The sequence below is a fragment of the Giraffa tippelskirchi genome, chromosome 7 (assembly GCF_054371585.1).
Source record: "Giraffa tippelskirchi isolate mGirTip1 chromosome 7, T2T-mGirTip1v1.2.pri, whole genome shotgun sequence".
Classification (NCBI taxonomy): Eukaryota; Metazoa; Chordata; class Mammalia; order Artiodactyla; family Giraffidae; genus Giraffa; species Giraffa tippelskirchi.
In genome coordinates, this window is record NC_137281.1 from 143140610 (window position 1) to 143164590 (window position 23981).

General features: G+C 36.9%; 1 protein-coding gene across 22 annotated transcripts in view; it reads left to right on the plus strand.

Moving 5' to 3' along the window:
- Positions 1-23981, plus strand: part of SIPA1L1 (signal induced proliferation associated 1 like 1) — a 368059-nt gene that overhangs the window by 145972 nt on the left and 198106 nt on the right. Inside the window, exon 1 of one of the 22 annotated variants that reach the window (XM_081508907.1) lies at positions 14403-14681. The exons of the other annotated variants lie outside the window; for them this stretch is intronic. The gene's annotated coding sequence lies outside the window, so the exon portion shown is untranslated. Of the gene's footprint in view, positions 1-14402; positions 14682-23981 lie in introns of those variants that run through there. 22 annotated transcript variants of the gene reach the window in all.

Genomic DNA, 23981 nt, shown 5'->3' on the forward strand with positions numbered 1-23981 from the left:
AGTGGGGTGTTGAAGTGTCTTACTGTTGTTGAATGGTCTTTCTCCTTTTGGTTCTGTCCAGTTTTGTTTCATTTGTTTTGGGGCTCTGTTGTTAGATTGCATATATACTTACAATTATTATATCTCCCTGTTTAATCAACCCTTTTGTCATTTTAAACTCTTTCTTTTTCTCTAGTAATATTTTGTCTTAATGACCACTTTGTCTAATAGTAGTAAAGTTGGCTCTAGCTTTCTTGTGATTACTGTTTATGGTATGTGTTTTTCTGTCTTTGAAAGCTGTCAGAATCAGTCATGTGTCAACATGAGAATGTTGCAAAGTTATCCTTTCTTCAAATCTGCTACGTTTTCCTAGCATTTTATTTATATATATGTGGGCTAAAGGAGGACCCTCTTAAAATTATCACACCGTTTTGAACACACGTGTCCAGTTCTACAGATCTTTAAACACTTTTAGATTCCTGTAACTTCCACCCCAGTCAGGACTGAGAACAGTTTTGTGATCCCCAAACACTCACACTCTCCCTTCATGTATAGCCACCTCTCCTCTCCCTACCCCTCCATGTCCTCTGGCAGCCACTGGTCTGTACTCTTATCTTAGAGTTTTGTCTTTTTGAGAATGTCATCTAACTTAATAAATTAAATGTCATATAAATAGAGTCATACAGTGTTTAACTTTCTAAGACTGGCTTCCCTTCACTTAGCATGCCTTTGAGATTCATTCGAATTGTTGCATATATCAGTAGTTCCGTTTTACTGCTGAGTCTTCCATTGTGTGTACAGTACATCCATTGGATGTACCAGTTTGTTTATACGTCCACGCATTGCAGGACACTTGGGTTGTTTCCAGTTTGGATAATTATTAGTAGAGAGCTGCTATAAACATTTTTGTTCAGGTTTTTCTGTTAATGTAAATTTTCATTTCTTTTGGGTAGATACTTAGATGTGTGATTTCTGGATCATAATGTATGTTTACATTTAAGAGAAGCTTTCAAGCTGTTTTCAAGAGCAGTTGTATCATTTTGCATCCCCAGCAGCAGTGTTTGAGAGTTCTCTTTGCTTCACATCCTCCCTAGCATTAATTGCCAGTATTTTTCATTTTAGCTATTCTAACAAGTTTGTAGTCATCGTGGCTTTAATTTGCATTTCCCTATCAGTGAATAATTTTGAACATCTTTCATGTATCTGCCATCTTTATATCTTCTTAGGTGAAGTGTCCTCTTTAAGCTTTAAGTTTCCTATGTTAAGGACTTCTGAGAAAAATTATTTTAAGTACACTGAATATATAATCATTTCTTGATACTGGAGTTCATTGTCATGGACTCAAATTACAAGATGGATTTGGAATTACTGAGAAGTTTTGGAGGACTATTGGGCCGTGTTGTTACTACTTCTGTCTCTTTCAGGCTTTACTTTTCTGCTATTGGTGTGCCTGATTCTGGCAGCAGCCCCATTTCCCCTCCCCTTTCTGGTTTTCTGCTTTTACAAAATGATCACGAGGAAGTCTGTGAGAATTGTGTTTGGAAAAGAGTAGTGGAGTGCCTCTCAGTAAATGTTGCAGGAGCTCTTCTCTAAGTAAAGTACATAAACTCTGTAACATCTGTTTTAGTGCCTTTCAAACTGGAGCCGTGAAATTAAGACAAGGGGTTTGTGAATGTGTCTTTCTATGTGCACGAAGTGTTGTTGATAAGTTGAATAAATAACTTGCAATATCTAGTCTACTGTTTTTCAGAAGTAATGTGGATGCTTCTGGGCAACTCTGGATTCATTACAATCTTTTTTTCTCCTAGAGTAGTTGCTCCCCCATCTTTTGCGTTTTTTCCTTTTTGTTGGCCATTGTGGAATTAGTAGAGGTTGTCAGAGGGAGCTTTCCTGATAAGTTAGATATTGACGTTCACGTCTAGCCAGGACAGGATGAAGTGTGCTTTTTAGTTTTCAGTTTAACCATAGGTGAGTAATTAACTGAATGTTCTACCAGGCGTATATGAATTTTTGATGATGTGATATGGCATACTTTTGTTGAAAGGCTTCTTGTGAAAGTTAAGATATTGGCAAGCTCTTTGAATTCTTCAAATGAGAGGACCTATATGAATTGTTATTAACATCAACCTAAACTAAAAAGTGACAAGAAAATATGTATTCTTCAAGTGATTGTTGCATAAATGAGATGCTTATATCATGGGTTCCATGGCTGATTCTTTTTCCATATTTATCATGTCATTTTGATGTACTTATTATAAATAAAACTTGATTAGTGGCTTGGTGGATCAATATAAAGATAGCAAAGGAAGGCATGCCTATGTATGTAGTTTATATAAATGTGCATATTCTTGAGCAGATTCTTAAGTCTCCGAAGTATTTTGTTGTTTTGCATGCCTCATACTGTCAAGAGAGTTCTTGTTGAAAGAATATGTAATTATATCATAATGTGATTTGTTTTACAGATATTATGTCTTTAAATTATCAAACACGTTTATTTTCCTCATTTATTCTTGGTTTTCATTTCAGGATGTGAAATGGCATAGTAATTTCTTCTATGTTGCTAGAGATTATATCTAAGCAAATGTAAAAAAAAAAGTTAATGTACTAAATTATCAGCACCCTCATTTTATTTAAGAGACATTTAGGTCAGGGATATAATGTATTTTGGGGGTCCTTTTTGTCACATTTACTTAGATTCCCAAATTTCTTTGAGGCATTCAAGTAAAACTTGTCTTTCAGAACCATTGTTCAAAATTGTTTGAGTGAGACTAGAAATTTAAAATTTGGAGAGACTAGAAATTTAAAATTTGACTGGAATGGAAGTTAGTAATCTGTGCTGTGCCCCACCAAAAACCTGGGATCCAGTTCTAATCATTTTATATTAAAGTGACCCTTAAACACTTTTTTATTGCGCAATTACCTATCCTAAGTTTGTTGCAAATGAAAATCTGTTTATGAACTTACTTAAAATGATTTGCTTTTTAAAAAATATTTATTTTGGGCTGTGCTGGGTCTTTGTTGCTGCACCGGCTTTTCTCTAGTGGTGGCGAGTGGGGGCCACTGTAGTTGCAGTGTGAGGGCTTCTCTTATTGCAGAGCATGGGCTGTAGGGCGCATGGGCTTCAGTAGTTGTAGCCTGTGGGCTCAGGAGTTGCGATTCCCAGGCTTGATGGCACAGGCTCAATAGTTGTGGTGCATGGGCTCAGTTGCTCTGTGGAATTTGGAATCTTTCCAGATTAGGGATCAAACCCATGTCTCCTGTGTTGGCAGGCAGATTCTTTACTACTAAGCCTCCAGGGAAGCCCAAAGTAATTCACTTTTTAAAAAATAAACAAGCCAGTATATTAGTTGAAGGTAGCCAAAATGTGTCTATTTTTGCATTTGAATTCTATCAAGATTAACCATAAATGGCAAAATGGATACATCAAATTACTCCGAAGTTAAGAATTTCTCTTCATCATAAAACATTGTTAAGAGAGTGAAAAGGCAAGACATACAGTGAAAGGAAGATACTTAGAGTATACTCTCTACATGTCAAACAGAGGATTCATATCCAGAATGGATGAAGAACTATGAATCAATAAAAGCCAGACCCTCCTTTCCAAGTCTTACCTTCCTCTTGGCCAAGACTTAAGTTTTGAATAGAGAGCTCAAGAAAGAAGATACTAAATCATTTCTTAAAAGAAAAATGCAAATTAAAACCATAATGATGCACTATTATATCCTCACCAGGATGACAAGAGAAACAGACTGCTAACTCTAAGTAGAGAGCAGTGGGAGCTCACCCACACGGTGGTGGCTATGCTGTGCTCAGTCATGTCTAACTCTTTGCAACCCCCCGGACTGTAGCCCACTGGGCTCCTCTGTCCACGGAATTTTCTGGGCAAAAATACTGTAGTGGGTTGCCATTTCCTCCTCCAGGGGATCTTCCTGTCCCAGGGTTCAAACCTGTGTCTCTTGCATCTGCAGGCAGATTCTTTACCCGCTGCACCACCTGAGAAGCCCACTAGTAGTGGGGGTATAAGTTGGTACCACCTTTGGATCCAGTACTTCCATGCCCAGATGTGTACAGACCCAACAGAAATGCATGCATTTGCCCCAGAGAATGTGTCCAACCGTATTCATAGCAGCATTATTTGTACTCATGCCAAAGTAGAAAAAATAGAAATGTTCTTTAGTAGTAAATGTAGAAACATATTGTGGTATGTTCATGTAACACTACTAATGCTTCCTGTTTCAACATAGATGAGATTCACAATGATGAAGGAAAGAAAATAGCATACTCTATGACCTCATTTAAATAAGTTACTTTCCAACCTCATATTTTCTTGTGCTATAAAATGTTCAATTTGGAAACAGGCAGAACCAGTCTGTGGTGCTTCAGATTGTAATGGTTGCTGGCTTTGAAAGCTATGAAAGTGGCTCTTGGGGTGTTGGTAATGTTTTTTCTTGGTTGAGTACTATTTACATAGGTGATTTCACTATATGTTAAAGGTGTACACTTAGGATTTGTATATTTATATGTGTATTTTAATTTTTTAAAAAGGTTTACTTAGGAAAACCCATTGAGCCTGACTTTGATTTTTCTTCTACACATTGCATCCTGAAATGGGAATGAGGAATTAGAATTCTTTAGTGTTAGCCATAACAGTTCTTAAAAATTGTTTTACCTTCAAGGGCTGATGCTCTTATTTGCCAATTTTGGTTTTACTGCTTTAAGGATCTTTGTGAAATCTGAATGGTTGGAAGGGTCAGAAACAACATTTCTTAGTTATTATTGTTGTTGTACAGTTGCTCAGTTGCATCTGACTTTCTGAGACCACATGGACTGCTGCACACCAGGCTTCCCTATCCTTCACTATCTCTCAAAGTTTGCTCAAACCCATGTCCACTGACTCGATGATGCCATCCCACCATCTCATCCTCCGGCATTTTCTTCTCCTCCTGCCCTCAGTCTTTCCTAGCATCAGGGTGTTTTCCAATGAGTTGGCTCTTCACATCAGGTGGCCAATGTATTGGAGCTTCAGCTTTTGCATCAGTCCTTCCAGTGAACATTCAGCATTGATTTCCCTTAGGATTGACTGGTTTGATATCCTCGCAGTCCAAGGGACTCTCCAAGAGTCTTCTCCAACACCACAGTTCAAAAGCATCAGTTCTTCAGCACTCAGCCTTCTTTATGGTCCAACTCGCACACCTGTACATGACTACTGGAAAAACCATAGCTCTTGACTATACGGACCTTTGTTGGCAAAGTGATGTCTCTGCTTTAGAGTACATCAAGAGAAATGCTGGGCTGGAGGAAGCACAAGCTGGCATCAAGATTGCCAGGAGAAATATCAATAACCTCAGATGTGCAGATGACACCACCCTTATGGCATAAAGTGAAGAAGAACTAAAGAGCTTCTTGATGAAAGTGAAAGTGGAGAGTGAAAAAGTTGGCTTAAAGCTCAACATTCAGAAAACTAAGATCATGGCATCCGGTCCCACACTTCATGGCAAATAGATGGGGAAACAGTGGCTGACTTTATTTTTCTGGGAAAAAATAAAAAATCACTGCAGATGGTGACTGCAGCCATGAAATTAAAAGACACTTACTCCTTGGAAGGCAAGTTATGACCAACCTAGACAGCATATTAAAAAGCAGAGACATTACTTTGCCAACAAAGGTCCGTCTAGTCAAGGCTGTGGTTTTTCCAGTGGTCATGTATGGATGTGAGAGTTGGACTATAAAGAAAGCTGAGTGCCGAAGAATTGATGCTTTTGAACTGTGGTGTTGGAGAAGACTCTTGAGAGTCCCTTGGACTGCAAGGAGATCCAACCAGTCCATCCTAAAGGAGATCTGTCCTGGGTGTTCATTGGAAGGACTGATGTTGAAGCTGAAACTCCAGTACTTTGGCCACCTGATGCGAAGAGCTGACTCATTGGAAAAGACCCTGATGCTGGGAAAGATTGAGGGCAAGAGGAGAAGGGGACGAGAGAGAATGAGATGGTTGGATGGCATCACTGACTCAATGGACATGGGTTTGGGTAGACTCCGGCAGTTGGTGATGGACAGGGAGGCCTAGCATGCTGCAGTCCATGGGGTCACAAAGAGTCGGACACGACTGAGCGACTGAACTGAACTGAACTGATATAATGTATATGCTCTCTAGGTTGGTCATAGCTTCTCTTCCAAGGAGCAAGCATCTTTTAATTTCATGGCTGCATTCACCGTCCACATTGATGTTGGAGCCCAAGAAAATAAAGTCTGTCACTGTTTGCGTTTTTTTCCCCATCTATTTGCCATGAAGTGATGGGATTAGATGCCATGATGTTAGTTTTTTAAATGTTGAGGTTTTTTTTTTTTAAATTTATTTGTTTTTAATTGGAGGATAATTGCTTTACAGTATTGTGTTGGTTGTTGAGCCAGCTTTTTCACTCTCCTCTTTCACCTTCATCAAGACGCTCTTTAGTTCTTGTTCGGTTTCTGCCATTAGAGTCATATCATCTGCATATCTGAGGTTATTGACATTTCTCCTGGCAATCTTGAATCTAACTTGTGCTTCACTCAGTCCAGCATTTCACATGATGTACTCTGCATACAATTTAAATAAGCAGGGTGACAATATATAGCCTTGATGTACTTCTTTCCCAATTTTGGAATAAACTATAGTGAATTTATTAATATGAAAATGTATCTGTGTTTACAAATTTTTACAGAGAACTGAAGTCTGTTGCTGCTAAAGCCTTTTTAGTCCAGAGACATCTCTGTTAGTCCAGAGAAAATATTTTTCACTTGAAATAATGCAAATCCAATTACGGTCTAATAAGTTCTCAGTTAATGGTATGTTTTTTATTATCTCATAAAACTCCTCTAATGCTTACTATATTCTGCCACGTTATAGGTCTTTATATTTCTTTCCCCTGTATACTGTGATTTTCTTGAGGACAGGAACTGTTTTATGTCTTCTGACATAATGCATTGCTTATACTAAACAGTCAGAAAATGTTGAGTGTCTTTACATTTTATTGAAGAGTGATAACGTGCTAGAGGTTTTGAATTCTGCTGCATATTCCCCTTTTCTCTTACTTCAGGCAGAATTAGTTGCAATTTCTTGTATGATGATGTTGTAACATGTCCTGTTCAGTGGTCTTGACATTTTATAGCCACCATAGCCTCTGACTGCCAGTGAAAAACATGTGCTTTATATATGTGTATATCAGGGTGATGAACTTTGCCAAAGTTTAACCACAAACAGTGTAAATAATAGTATTTAAAAATTGTAAGATCTGGAGTTAGTGTGTTAGTTTGATAGCATAGCTCATGTTATCCTAAGAACAATGCTGTGTGAGAGTGCTTTGCAGTTTACAAAGTTACTACAACTAGAAAGTCTGAAGTAATTTTCTGGCAAGGTTCCTATTTTGGCTTTGATTCAGAGCCCCTATTTATATTCAGAATCACTTTAAAATGTTTTATGAGTAAATCACTGGCCCAATGTAAGTTGATTATGCTGAAGAAACATTTTAAGATGCTAATTTCATTGATTTGGTTATCTTTTGCATGTCCAATAGAATATCAGGGTATAATAAATCTATTAGCTGGCAAGTTTGGTTTACTGAAAATATCAAAAAATTTGTAGTGCATGTCAGTTTGAAGTGGCTTATTGTTGTGATTATGGTAATTGCCAAAGAAGCTTGATGCTATTAAATGTCTCATTAAGTATTTTTCTTCAACTTTGCTTTTATCTTTTCACATAAGCTATTTCTTGAAGTTAAAACATCAATGAAATTACTAGCAAAAATTGTTGCTATCAGTTTAACAAATATGTATACTTGTTTAATAGTAGAGTCTTTATTTTAAAATAATTTTAGGCTTACAGAAAATTGCAAAGATGTGAAAATTTTAAAATGCCTAACTGATAGTTCCTTTAATTAGCATTACTATTAAAATTTAATATCTTTAATAAAAAATTCTTGCCTCTGATTTTTGATTAGAAAATTTTGTTTGCATGAAAAATTTGCACATTGTTATTATTTCCCTGAATGTGTTCCATTGTCTCCTCATTTGTAGTGTGTGGTAAGTAGAATAGAATTTGTATCCTATTGTGTGAAAATTATATACATCTTAATTATGTTGAATTGGTTCACGGAGCTTTTCAGGTCTACTGTATCTTTCTACTTCTCTGTATATTCATTGTATTAATTTTTGAGAGTTTGATATTGAAAGTCCAGTTAAATATCTTAACTTATCCTAAATTATCCTTAAATAAGTTTTAGGATAATTAAGAATTATCCTAAAAATCCTTAATTTTTAACTAAAAATAATTGTAGTTATGTAGTGGAACTATGTGTAAGCTTGTTCTTTGTTTACCAAGTCTCCTATAAATGTATTATTATACTTTCACAATTTAAAAAATAAAAAAAATTTTTGTTTTAATATAGATTATTTTTAAGTGAAAATGTGCTATTTTAGTTGTCCTTTCCCCTTAAATATCACTTTTCCTATGCTTTAAAATGGCTATCAATCACATAGAGAGCTGTGAAACATATATGTATGTGATTTATGTTCTACATTTATGAGCATGAATAAACTTTATTGAATCTGGACCATGGGGATCATTTAATTATAGAAACAGAAATCTGCCTGGTAGAATGTTCACAATTTTATATCTTTGTAAAGGAAAAGTAGTTTAAAATTGCATATACGAAGTTTCTCTTCCCCTCTCCCCTTTTCTCTTGTAGTTATATAATAATGCAAGAGAGTAGTTTGTAAGGACAGAGAGATACCACATTTTCTTGAATTTAAGATGCCTTCAATTGTAAGACATTTCATTATTCTAGTATCTTTAAGGAACAGATCACAGCTTTTAAAACTAGTGGTAGCCAGTAATTATTAGATGCATCCTGATTTGAGCAATGTTAAAATGAAGAAAAATGTGAATTTTAGATCCATGCAAAACATTCATCACTCTAACATGATTATTTTGTTTGGGTTTTAACTTAGGACCTCTAGCATTTTTAGAAGTTAATGTGAGAATCATTTATTTAAATTGTGTTGCTTGCTTTTATGGTTAAATACTCTTTGGTGACATGTTCTAAACAGTGTCTCTTATTTTAAGAAGGTATTAAAATTTTCATTTAAGTATTTTCTAGAGACAAATTTGAGTACTTTTCAGGGACAGAATATTAATAGAAAGCCAGGTTCCTTCCATATAAGTTTAGTACTTGTACCATGTGGCCTCCAAGAGCTGTTTCATCATATTCCTTTCTTCTCTCCTGAATTTGCAATTTTTCTCTTTATGGGTTACTCACTCTTCTTCTAGTTTATAACCTACAAAAATTGTTCTCAATCATAATTATTCCCCAAACGACTGTGTTTCTTTTTCCCCCAATGTTACTGCTTATTTCTTCTTTCCCAGCATTGCCTGATTTACAAACTGCCTCACCTCCATTATATATTAAACAATTCTCTGTGTAAGATTTATGTGTTTACATCTTTCTCATTGAAGTTCTTCTTTTTAAGGTACCCAGTACTTTTTTCATTTTCTGAAGCTGGTTCCTTTTTTTATAAGTCCAGTTGTTAAACCCCATCTTTCTCTACACTCTGTGGCTGCAGTTTTTGTCTCTTTGTCACTTTTATAAAATTGTGAATGCCAGATTCTCTTCTGATTTCACTTACTCTGTTATTAAGAGAATATTGAAATGTGAAAAAAATGCTCTATTGATCTGTCTTTCCAGTATATGTATATAAATTTAGAGATTATAGTATGGATGCACTTTGATTCTCTCTATAGTGTATCTGTTATTGGACAGTTTACTTGTTTCCAGAGTCTTTATTTTGTTTCACATTGTATCAGCGAGTATTTTCATTCATATAACCTTTTGCTTCTCTTGTATTATTTACGTAAGATCTATTTCTAAGAGTACCACTGATGACTTAGCCATCAATCACAAGGTTTATGAGCATTTTGCTGAACATTAACTACAGGGCCACAAGGGATTTAAATTCAGGCTTATTAGTGTCAAATCTACAAAGAATTTTTACTAAATACTGAATCACTGTGCTCTCTTGAGATTAATATAATAGTGTAAATCAACCATACTTCAATCAAAAATTTTCAATAAGGTTAAATTAAAAAATAACTTGGCTAATTTAATAGTTATAGATGTATAAAATATTACCTTGCTAATTTATTAGTTATAAAATGATGGCTACTTCATTTTTGTCTTAATGTTTATTTCTTGATTTTTAATGAGGGTGAGCATTTTCATGTCTGTTTTATATTGAATTTCTTTTTCCTTATGAATTCTGCCCATACACTCTATCCTGTTTATCTAGTAATCTCCTACAAAAACTGTTACAGAGGAGCCTGTCTTAAATTGCAGGATTTCTAAATTACCCTCTTTTTAAACCACATGTGCAGAGAGATTCCTCCATATTCAGAGTCTGATGGCTTTTGCCACTGTGATGCTTGAAGTTCTTGTATGTCTTTTAATGTTAAATGAACTTTTTTCCTCCTCCCCTCGTTGCATAGAAATTTGGAGGAAAGCCTAGTAACTTTTTCCTTTTATTAATTGACCATTTTCATTATTATGATAATACAGATTATTCTCTGAATTTGTAATTCTCTATTTGTTGTTGAACTGTGCCTAATGTAGTTTTCTGCCGCCGCTCTTTACTTAAAAAATGCTTTTAATGAGTAAGATGCAACTTAATTTAGATTGCATATGGTAACTCTGGCAAATGAAAAATGGCTAAATAAATGGACTTTCACCTCTTTCTTTCTTATCTGTTTATTTATGGCTGCACCGGGTCTTTGCCGTGTGCGGGCTTTCTCTGCTTGTGGCAAGCGGGGGTGCTCTCTGGTTTGGTGCACAGGCTTTTCATCACAGTGCCTTCTCTTGTGGAGCATGGGCCGTAGGTACACAAGTGTCAGTAGTTGCGGCACATGAGCTTCGTTGCCCCTCGGCCTGTGGGATATTCCTGGAACAGGGACTGAACCCATGTCCCTTGCATTGGCAGGTGAATTCTTAACCACTGGAGCACCAGAAAAGGTCTCACTTCTTTCTATAGTGCTGGTCTCATAGCCCTGACAGAATTTTTGCTGTAATCTGTGCACTGTCAACTCCATTCATTTTGAACTCCTACTTGAACCTCTCACTCTTTGAACTTGCACTGTGCTTGTTGTTACTGTTGTTCTTGTTGTCAGTTGCTAAGTCATGTTTGACTCTTTGCAGTCCATGGACTGGAGCATGCCAGGCTCCTCTGTCCTCCACTATCTCCCAGAGTTTGCTCAAATTCATGTCCCTTGAGTTGGTGATGCTCACAAACCATTTCATCCCCTGCTCTCCCATTGTTTTGCCTGCAGTCTTTCCCAGCATGAGGGCTTTTTTTTCCTATGAATTGGCTCTTCACATCAGGTGGCCAAAGTATTGGAGCTTCTAACTTCAGCAGCAGTCCTTCCAATGAGTATTCAGGGTTGATTTCCTTTAGAATTGACTAGTTTGATCTCCTTGCAGTCCGAGGGACTCTCAAGAGTCTTCTTCAGTAACACAAAATCCACAGTGATTTTGGAGCCCAAGAAAATAAAATCTGTCACTGCTTCCACTTTTTCCCCATCTTTTGGCCATGAAGTGATGGGACCAGATGCCATGATTACAGTTTTTAACATTGAGTTTCAAGCCAGCTTTTTCACTCTCCTCTTTCACCCTCATTAAGAGGCTCTTTAGATATTCTTCATTTTCTGCCATTACAGTAGTATCATCTGCATATCTGAGGTTGTTGATATTTCTTCTGGCTGTCTTGATTCCAGCTTGTGAATCATTCAGCTCAGCATTTCACATGATGTACTCTGCATATAAGTTAAATAAGCAGGGTAACAGTATACAGCCTTGACATACTTTCCCAATTTGGAACCAGTCTGTCGTTCCATGTCCGGTTCTAACTGTTGCTTCTTGATTGCTTCTTGACCTGCATACAGGTTTTGCAGGAGGCAGGTAAGGTGGTCTGGTATTCCCATCTCTTTAAGAATTTTTCACAACTTGTTATGATCCACACAATCAAAGGCTTGGCATAGTCAGTGAAGCAGAAGTAGATGTTTTTCTGGTGTTCCCTTGCTTTCTCCACGATCCAGTGAATGTTGGCAATTTTTTTCTCTGGTTTCTTTGCCTCTTTGAAACGCTGCTTGTACATCTGGAAGTTCTCAGGTCATGTACTGTTGACGCCTAGCATGAAGGATTTTGAACATTACCTTGCTAGCATGTAAAATGAGCATAACTGTACGATAGTTTGAACATTCTTTCACATTGCCCTTTTTGGGTTTAGAGTGAAAACTGACCTTTTCCAGTCTTGCGGCCACTGCTGAGTTTTCCAAACTTGCTGACACACACACACATATATGTGTATGTATATGCAGCACTTTAACAGCATCATCTTTTAGAATTTTAAATAGCTCAGCTAGAATTCCATCACCTCCACTAGCTTTGTTCATAGTAATGCTTTGTAAGGACCACTTGACTTAACACTCCCAGAGGTCTGGCTCTAGGTGAGTGACCACATCATCATTATTCCAGTCATTATGACCTTTTTTGTATAGTTCCTCTGTGTGTTCTTGCCACTTCTTTTTAATCTCTTCTGCTTCTGTTAGGTACTTGCCAGTTCTGTCCTTTATTGTGTCAATTCTTGCATGAAATGTTTCCTTGATATCTTCAGTTTTCTTTTAAGAGATCTCTAATCTTTCCCATTCTATTTTTTCCCCTATATTTGTTACTATTACCCTTTCTTTTACTGACTTGAATTATGGGCATTTCCTAAAGTTCCATCCATAGTTACTATCCCCTTTTATACATTCTCTTTTGTGAGTGCAGCCTTTTTCCATGTTAACCTATTTCAAACCCACCTTAAACCCCAGCTGTAGCCCTGTCTTCTCTTACCAGCCAGAGACCCACATTTTCAACTGTTTCTTGACTCTCTTGTGTTATAGCAGATTCACCAGCTTAAGAGCCTGGTCAACAATGAAAATGAGTAAAAAGCAGGTCTTTGTGTAAGGAAAAAAAAGTTTTTCTACACTAAGAAAAACAGTAGTGTTAGTGGGGTGATAAGTGGCCGTTGACATAGACTCAGGGTCAGGAAGGCAATCTTGGAGATGGTGGAGAGCTGGAGCCTGCAGACCTCATGCAGACTGTTTGGCTCTGGCCTTTACTGCTATCTGGGAATGTTGGGCCCAAAGTTACCAGACTCCCAGTTTCTCAAGAGAAGCTGTCAGTCAGGATTTGCATGGTAAATACCTTAAATTTTAAAGGACGGGATGAATTTTTGTTAAGTACTGCATGGGCCAAAGAAAACATGCCCATGGACCAAGTTCAGTACACAGGCTGTTAGTTTATAACAGTGTCTTTCTGTAAAGACACTTTAAATGTTGTATGTCATCATTAGGTTCTCCCCCACCCCTCCACGCTTTTTTATCTCATTGTTCATTTAATGAGAGAACCATCCATTTGGTTATTTAAGCCAGGAACTGCCGAGTCACCATGGACATCTTCTTACCTCATTACTTCTTTATTTTGGAGGAGTGTTTGGGTCAAGAGATAAATAAGCTTTTTATAAATTAATGGAGATTGGAACATGTTTCTCAGCAGAAAGGAAGAGGATGATGGGCAGAGCCTAGAGTGTCCACTGGGATGGGATCCAAGGTATAGAATGCAGCTATAGACTTCCATGATCTGATGCTGATCACCCTTCATACTTTTGTTTCCCAGTATATCAGGTTGGTAAAGAATCCACCTGCAATGCAGGAGACCCTGGTTCAATTCCTGGGTTGGGAAGATCCCCTGGAGAAGGGAAAGGCTACCCACTCCAGTATTCTGGCCTGGAGAATTCCATGGACTGTATAGTCCATGGGGTTGCAGAGTCAGACACGACTGAGTGACTTTCACTTTCATAAGCTTATTTTAACCCCAAGTAATCATTTCATCTTTGATTTTTTAAACGGATATCATATATTTTCTTGAATTTTTTGAGGAACTTTATTCTTTTAAAAACATGTTTGTTTTCTCATGGTAACTCTTTTTCTTTAGGTTCTTGAATTTAGTATGTTTTTCCATGTTGCTGATTTCCTTAGAGTGATGACTGTGTAGGGGAGGTAAAATAGGGGGAAAGATTTAAAAATAATTTTTAACGTGTACATGGGGATTTTCATAGGAAAATAAAGACCCAGAGAAACAATTAGGCCTAATGTTTATATATCAAGTTGAACGATGAGTACTGGTTATGAAAAAATAACAAAGATATGTAGGGGAAGGTTAAGGGAAGGGAAGGTTAATTTTTAAAAGATTTGATTATGCAGATTCTTCTCAGCCTCGACTCCCTGTCTCTGGTGATCAAAGTGTTCTTTTCCTCCAGGTGCAGGGAGAGCACGTTTCACACGGGAGTTTTTTTTATCTCCTGTTTTCAGGAAGAAAAGGGGGAGGTCAGAGTGCCTTTCTTGCACCTGTTGTTTTTAGTGCCTTTAGCTCAAAATAGTCAGTATGCATGTTTTGGAGCAGCAAATTCTAACCCCCTTCAGTTGCTTGTTATTGACTTGTTTGCAGTGAGCGAGGGGACCAGAAGGTTGAATTAATTCAGCGTTGCACACAGTCTGTCCACCTGTGCCTGTGGGCTCCGGTTTATGGGTGCCATTGTGGCTGAGCCAGCCACATGGGGTAGAGTGGAGTTCCCCAGAAGATGTGAGTTCCTTGCCTTCAAAGTGCTGGTAAACTGCAAGCATCTGGAATGTTATCCACCTTTTCTAGTCCTTGGAATCCCTGTGGGTGTTTCTTTAGTCCCAAGGGTCAGTGTGGTCTTAATCCAGGGGCAATAGATTTTAAGCCATAGCATCTGATGTCATCAAACATCCAGTTTGAATACTCCCACTTCAGGTTCTTAGCAATAATTCTGATTTTAATGACAGTGTAGCATGTATGGTGATGGTGAGATCTGTGCATGTTTAGCCAACTTGTCTGTAAGGCTGTTCTCCCCCATTCTGAGTAGCTAAATATGACGATTATGATTTAAGTCTGTTTCCTTCCTGCTTATTTTGAGTGAAAAGATCTGTATGTTGGCTGACTTTCAAGAATTTCGACAAGAACCTGGTTATTTAGAGTTCAGGCCAGGTGCACAGTTGCCACTGTAGAGAGGAAAGCAAAACTTGCCTTCTGATGATCCATTGTGCTCTGAAGGAAAGAATGGAGAATTCATGTAGCAAAATTATGGCTTAATAAATTTGGTGATTGTTAGACTGACACTTGTAGTATATACCCTTGAGAATGGAAGTTTCCCTTGATGTATCTGTAGTGTATTTGGTTGCATTTCCTGTCTTCTGCTAACCTGTATAATTTCTTCTTATATAAGTAAAGATTGTCACCTCTGCTTAAAACAGACATCTTTTCTGCGGGCTCTGGGATTGCTCTTTTTCGAAGAGCGTTGTTAGAAAGCAAACAAGATGAATTAGAGCTGAATCACTTAGAACTGCCACTCGATGTCTCTATGGAACTTACCATCTGTTTTAAAGGTTTTGTACATACACCCACCTGTATAAAATGTGGACCAAGATATTCTAAATTCTGAACACTATTATATAACATGTAAAATCACAGAGAATAGATTGTATCTTAGATGCCAAATTTAAATACATAGCTTGCGATTTTTCCAAATTGTTAAAGTTGGTTAATTTTATAAGGTGTGAAAAACCTTTTGTTTTGAGGATACTTATGAGGTTCCTGGGCACACTTTACTCTAACCTTGGCGGAGTCAGCTTAGAACATGGTGTCATCAGAGCTCATTGCTCTCAGAGGATTGCAGATAGAACTCAAGAGTGTTTTTTTTTTTAAATGTGTTGTACTGATTTGAAAAGATGGGTGTTTTTTTTGTCTGTTTGTTTTGTTTGGAGGGGAGGAGATAGAAAGTTGTACTGTTTCTAATATATATTTTTAAATGAATTCATAGCCTAATTGGTTTAAGTTCTTAGAAGTAATCTCACTCATCTTGATAGCAGAGTAACAGAGTAACATTTTTATTTTCTTTAAAATACAGAAAGAAAAAATTTGAAAAACCATAATATAGATGGTGCCTTGGCAAGTGTTTTCAACAGACTTTGGGAATTTAAGTATGGTCTACTTTAAATAAACGAGATCTGTGGTTTTATTTTGTTAATCTGGCATTTGCTATGGACTCAATATTGTGTTCAAAACTATAGAAAGTTATACTGTTTGTTATCTCTAGGAGGACTTAATTGTTTATATCTTGGAAACATTCAACAATTCTAAGGAAAAAAACTATGGGAAGGTTTTAGTGACTGTTAATGGGTATTGATCCAGCCTTCTGTGAGCTTGTAATCTAATTTTTTAAAAATTAGGTTTATCACTCATCTTTTTCTGAAGAAGTGTTTGAGGATATTATTCCCTTGACTTTTTCTACACTGATGCATTTAACGTTAGAGTTCACTGATATTACCGCAAAGTCATACATTCTTTGGCTTCCCTGGTGGCTCAGACGGTAAAGAGTTTTCCTGCAGTGCGGGAGACCCAGGTTTGATCCCTGGATTGGGAAGATCCCCTGGAGACGGAAATGGCAACCCACTCCAGTATTCTTGCCTGGAAAATCCCATGGATGGAGGAACCTGGTAGGTTACAGTCCGGGGGGTCGCAAAGTGTCAGACGTGACTAAACGACTTCACTGTACTTTGTTTTCCTATTTATTCTACTGTTGGAATTGGGGGTGTTTGCAGTTTTCTGTGGTTGTGAATAATTGTCTCTGAGTGACAGTTCTCCAGGTGACCATAAACTCAGGAGTGAAATTGCTTGCTGATCGAGTATGTCCATGCTGGACAGTTTTCAAAGTGATTGATCCAGCATAACTCCCAGTGGATTCTGAACATTTCCATTGCTCCCCATCTTTGCAACACCCTTAACATTGTCTGATTTCTTAAATTTAGTCAAACTGATAGGTGTGTAAAGGTGTTTTTGTCTTCCTGTAATTACTAAAGGAACCAAGCATCATTTATTTAAGGAGCTTTTGTATTTCCTTTTCTTTTATAATTTTTTGTCTACTTTTCTATTGGATTGTCTCTCTTTCTTATAAATTTTTAAGAGATATATTCTAGATACTTACTTTGCTGGTTATGTGTTTTCTAACTTGTGGTTTATCCTTATATTTTCTTTATGATCTTTTTTAATGAACCTAAGTTCTTTACTGTGATGCAGAACAAATTTACTCTTTTTCTTTATGGTTTTTCTTTCTTATGTTGTTAACCTATTCTGAGGCCATAAAATCTACTTTTATTGTCTACTAAAATTTTTATAATCTTGCCTTTTACACACACATCTTCAGTTAAATTGGAAATGACTTTAACACAGAGAGTGGAATAGGGATTCAATTTCATTTTCCTTTATGTGGATAAACATGTGTGCAAGTACCAATATTAAATAATTCAACCTTTCTGTGTTTATTTGCAATTACTGCTGTGTTTTGTAATTGATCGTTGGTAGGGTAAGTCCCTTGCTACTGTTATCTTATGGAGTGTCTTGATTCTTCTCAGACCTTTGGCTTTTCATGTAAACTTTATGTATAATCGCTTTATTGAGTTCCTTAAAGAATCCTGTGGATGTAGACGTGTGTGTATGTATATATGTAGAAACACATACATACATCTGTCCCTCAGCATCTGTGGGACCTTCACAGATACAAAATCTGAGGATGCTCAAGTCCCTTATATAACAAAGAGTAATATTTGAATGTAACCTGTGCACATCCTCCCTTATATTTTTCATTTCTAGATTACTTGTGATACCTAATGCAATGTAAATGCTATATAAATAGTTGTGAATAACATGTACATGCTGTGGAGGGTAAATTCACATTTTGCTTTTGGAACTTTCTGGACTTTTCCCCTCTGATATTTTCCATCCGTGTTTGGCTGAATCTGGATTGGATGTGTAACCCATGGATATGGAGAGTCCACTGTATTCCCTAGCTCTGTCACTGAGAGTTCCTGAGAGTAGTCCATGATAGCAATAAACACGTCTCACATCTGGTCTTGAACTCTTTATGTTTTTAATTGAAGTGTGATTCATATACAGTTATAGTATTTGTTTCAAGTGTACAGCATGTGATACCACATTTATGTACTTTATGAGTGATCACCATAAGTTACCATCTGTCACCATTTAAAGTTAACTATGGTATTATTCACTATATTCCCAATTCTGTACATGCCATTGTTATGACTGACTTATTTTATAACTGGATGTTTGTGCTGCTTGGACACCTTCACTTAGGGATATTGGCCTATAATTTATTTTTTTGGTAGTGTCTTTGGCTGTTTTTGGTATCAGGGTAATGCTAGCTTTGTAGAATGAGTTTAGAAACTTTCTTTCCTCTTCAACTTTTCAGAATAGTTTGAGAAGGATAGATTTTAACTGTTCTTTACATGTTTGGTAGAATTCGCTTTAGGAAGTCATCTAGTCTGCTTCTAGACCATTGGGCTTCTATTTATTGGAAGGTTTTAAAATTACTGATTCAGTTTCATTACTAATTGGTCTATTTGAGTTTTCTGTTTCTTCCTGGTTCTTAGAATATTGTTTTAAAAATTTTATCAATATCTTCTCGGTTTTCCAGTTTGATGGCATATGATCCTTTATATTTCTCTTATGATCCTTTATATTTCTGTGGTATCAGTTGTAACATCTCTTTCCTTTCTGATTTTATTTATTTGGAGCCTTTTTTTTTTTCTTGATAAGTCTGACTAAAGGTTTGTCAATTTTGTTTGTATTTCCCAAGAATCATCTCTTATGTTGATCTTTTCTATTTTTTTGGTCTCTAGTTTTTTATTCCCACTCTAATCTTTGTTATCTCCTTCATTCTACTAACTTTGCCTATATCACTGTAAACCTCAGTCTTAAAATTGTTTTTACTGTGTCCCATAGTTAAACACAACTTTCCAACATTTAATTTGTCCCAGGGTATTTTTTTATGTCTTCATTGCCCCATTGGTTGTTTAGTAGCAGTTGTTCAGTTGCCATGTGTTTGCTTTTTTTTCCTTTTTTCTTCTTGTTTACTTCTAGCTTCTCACTGCTGTCTTTGGAAAAGATACTCAATAGGATTTCACTGGTCTTAAATTTATTGAGACTACTTTGTGGCCTTTTTCAGATTCTTTTCTTACAAAGGTTATTACAAAATAACTTTCATATATTTTCATTGCTAGTTATGACCTTTTTCGCCTTTTAAATTTAAGTCTCTTTAATATTTGTTGTTCTGCTTATCTGAGAAGCTTTTTATCTGAATGATAACCTTGCCAGGTAGAGTATTCTCTAAGTTTTTTCCTTGCAGCACTTTGAACATACTGTACCACCACTTTCTTGTGGCCTGTAAAGTGTCTGCTAAAAAATCAGCTGACAGTCTTATGGGGATTCCCTTGTACATAACTAGTTATTTTCTCTTGCTACTTTTAAGATTCTCTTTTTATCTTTAACTTTTGACATTTTAATTATAATGTGCCTTGATATTTGATCTCTTTAGGTTTATCTTTTTTGGTACTCTCTTTTGCTTTTTGAATTTGGATGTCTGTTTCCTTTGTCAGGTTAGGAAAGTTTTCAGGTAAGTGCAGAAGTATGTTCTCTCTTCTGCTTCTGGGACCTGTATAATATGAGTGTTACTATGTTTGATGTTCCAGAGAGTTCTTAAGCTGTCCTCATTTTAAAAAATTCTTTTCTGTTTTTGCTCTTCTATTTTGATGATTTCTGCTACCCTGTTTTCCAGATCATTGATTTGTTTTTCTGCATCATCTCATCTGTTGTTGATTTCATCTAGTATAGTTTTCATTTCAGTTATTATATTCTTCATTTCTGATTGGTTCTTTTTTATATTTTCTCTTTGTTGAAGTTCTTACTGTATTCACACATTACTCTCCCAAGTTCAGTGAGCATTTTTATGACCACTGCTGCTCGGAGAATGCAATGGCACCCCACTCCAGTACTCTTGCCTGGAAAATCCCATGGACGGAGGAGCCTGGTAGGCTACAGTCCATGGGATTGCTAAGAGTCGGACACGACTGAGCAACTTCACTTTTACTTTTCCCTTTCATGCACTGGAGAAGGAAATGGCAACCCACTCCAGTATTCTTGCCTGGAGAATCCCAGGGACGGCGAAGCCTGGTGGGCTGCCGTCTATGGGGTCGCACAGAGTCGGACATGACTGAGGTGACTTAGCAGCAGCAGCAGCTTTGAACTCTTTAGATAAGCTAGTATCTTGTATAACTATAGTAAACTTGTCAAAATCAGGAAATTAACATTTATACAGTAATGTTAATTGAGCTACAGACCTTATTCATATTTTGTCACCTATCTTAATAATACTTATGCCTGGACCATGATCCTACCTAGGATTCAACATTGCATTTACTTGTTATATTTCCTTTGTTTTCTTTCATCTGTGCTGTTTGTCAAATGGTGATTTTTCTATTTCCATCATTTTTCTCTACACTTAATTAACTGACATTCTCTTTCAAGAATGAGCTTGGCTTTCTCACACATTTATTTTTGTATTCAGTTACTTTCCTTTATTAACATGGACTCATAGGTATTTGTTTTATCCTGTGAGTTACAAGGTATTAATTTATCTTTTATATTTTTGCTCAGTTTATCCCAGATTTGTCCCCTTCAGATTAATTCCAAAGTCCTTTTGATAAATCCATTATCTTTTTTGAGCACGTTTTTTACACTTTGTTGTATTACAGGATATTCTAGGTTCATCTGATACATTCCCTACCCTATCTTTGCAGCCAAACATTCCTCTAAATAGTCCTGGTTCCACTTACTGGAGGATGGTGTTGAGAAGCCAATATTTGAATGCTGTATGTACTCATTGCTACAGGGTTATCATCGCTCCTAGTCTTTGTCAGAGCACAGAGCTAGGAAATACATATGTATATACATATCTATCTCTATCAATATTTATTATCTCTTGAAATGTATATTTAAAACCATGATATTTCTGATTCCAGTCTGACACCATACAGTTCATTCTGACCTTTCCCCTTTCTTTATTTTATCTCTAGTCTCAGAGTATATAGTCAGATACTAGTTTCCAAAGTGTTTAGGTTAATTCTTCTGTACTCCCTTAGTGTGGTTACTTATACCTTTGTAATGCAGTTATTACTGATTGTGTCTCATTTTGAGTTACCTTCACATACTGTTTGATTTTGATTATTTACCTTTTTGTTTTGTTTAACATTACTATTGTTACTAACATCAAAACTATGGAAAAAGATATATCCAGGGACCTGTTCCTCCCCCTCTATTCTTTGTATTCCATTCTATTCCCCCAGTTCCCACCTTGATGGTTCCATAATGCTTGTAAGATACAATTAGTTGCACTAAGTTCACAGTGTAATTGAAAAGTTCCTCCATCATCTCAGTCTTAGCTTGCCCTTCTACATCATGTTCTGGCAGCCTCAGATTTCCTGATATTTCTCAAGAATTACTGGCTCGTTCATGCCTCTGCATATTCTAGCTCCCTGCCTGGAAGGATGCTCAGTTCCTCTTCTTGTCTTGCCCGTTTTTAGTTGTTCAAAACCCATTTATTTCAGTTTTTCCCTACTACATAAAGACTTATTTTCCTCACGCTACTCTCCTATTTTCATTTCACCTCTTCTACATTTAATAATGCTCTTCGGTTAAGTCATGGCACTTGTAAATATCGTGAAACTTTTGTGACATTTGATTTAAATTATTGATATATAGGCTTTTCATCTTTTTTGTAACTGTGAGCTTCTTAAAGACAGGAACTTTGTCTTTGGATTTTTAGCATCTAGTTCGTTTTCTTCCCTGATAGCTCAGTTGGTAAATAATCTGCCTGCAATGTAAAAAATGGTAAAGAATCATAGGGCTTCCCTAATAGCTAGCTCAGTTGGTAAAGAATCCATCTGCGATGCAGAAGACCCCGGTTTGATTCCTGGGTTGGGATGGTCCGCCGGAGAAGGGGTGAGCTACCAACCCCCATATTCTTGGGCTCCGTTTGGACTCAGCTAATGAAGAATCTGCCTGCAATGCCTGGAGAAGGGAAGGGCTACCCACTCCAGTATTCTGGCCTGGAGAATTCCATAGACTGTATAGTCCCTGGGGTTGCAAAGAGTCGGACACGACTGAGTGACTTTGACTTCACTCATTTTCTTTCACATATCAATTATACGGTGAATATAGTACAGTGAGTAGATTTCAGTTCTTTTCATTTTTTCTTTACTCTTTTATTTCACTCATGATATTATCCTGTATTAATAGAATGTGGTGGCCATGGTCTTGTTATCTCTGGCATTTTTGTATTCTCTGCCTCTCCTCGTATATTTGGGCAAAACCTTAGTAATTTAATTGCTTCCTGTGATTGCTGGGAAGTCAACAATATCTAATTACATTTTCCAACACAGTATAGAGGGGTAGTATGAAATCAAGGTACAGAAATTGTTTAAAAATATGCAGACCTAAAAAGTGCAAGGCTGTATTATCTGTCAGATCTGCCTCTTCACTTGAAAATCTGAAACTTTCTGCCCCTTTAACCTATTAGATTGGAATAAATTGTTATGCTGGGCACAAAATCCTTTTAACAATCTTTTAAGAACCCTGGTCAGCTTTTAAAATGTCATTATTTTTGTCCAAAGTACCAGTTCAGTAACCTTCCAAATTGTGTTTCTAAGCTGCTGCCTTTACTTTCTATTCTGTATAGATTATTCAACAGACTATGTGAAAATGTAGGGGCTTCTTTCCGTCAGTGTCTTGATCCACCGTCTGTTACTTCCTCGCTCCTTCTGTCTTGCACTCTCTCCCTGCCACTCGTGTGTGCTCTACTTAATCATAGTTCACTCTCCAGAGTTCTGCCTGGGACTCAAAACAGAGGTTTAGTTGTAATGTAGTTAGGAAAAAAAAAAAAAAGAAGATAAAGGTGCATGCTCAGTTGTGTCCAACTCTTTGCGACCCCATGGACTGTAGACTGCCAGGCTCCTCTGTCCTTGGAATTGTCCAGGCAAGAGTACTGGGGCGGGTTGCCATGGTGTACTCCAGGGGATCGAATCTTCCTGACCTAGGGATCAAACCCACGTCTCTTGCATCTCCTGCATTGGCAGGCAGATTCTTTACCACTGAGCCAGACATCACACTAAACAAAGGGGTATCGCTTCAGGGCTGTGGTGAGAGTGAAAGGTTAACTCCTGCGCCCAGAGTGTTTGATGTCCTGGGCAAGTGAGCTGTGAGAAAGCATTCACTTTACTGACCTATATGCTTTATAAAAGAAAATTTAAATATTTTGCTTTTAATTCAGGTATAATACAAATAAAGACAAATGCATTATAAATGAGCACTTTGATGAGTTTTCCTAATTGAGTGTAACCGGAAAACCACCATTCAAACCAGAGAATCCAGTATTACTAGACTGCCAGAATTCCCCCTTTCTCCTCCCCTGCCAGGCTTACTGCCCCCTCCAAAAGGTAACTACTATCCTGATTTACATTGTTTTACCTACTTTTGAACTTTTAAAAATAGAGTCATGTAGTATACGCCCTCATATGTCTGGCTTCTTTGTCTTAATATTATGTTTGTGAGATTCATCTGTGTTATTGCATTAGTTATGATTCATTTATGTTCATTACTGTATAGCATGCAAACTATCTGTTTTTGTAAATAGTTTTATTGAACACAGCCACACCCTTTCATTTGCATACTATCTATGGCTACTTTTCTACTCCAAAGGCAGAATTGAGTAGTTGTAACAGGAAACAGAGACCATATGGCCTGCAAACCCTAAAATATTTACTGTCTGATCCTTTACAGGGAAAAATTGACTGATCCCTGCTGTATAGTATACATTATATGAGTGTTCCACAAGTTGCTACCGAGTTTTGGCATTACAAGTAAGGCTTCATTGAAAATACGTGTCTTTAGGACCTATATATGTGCATTCTTAGTAAATATTTCCCTAGAAGTGAAATTGCTGGGCCACAGTTT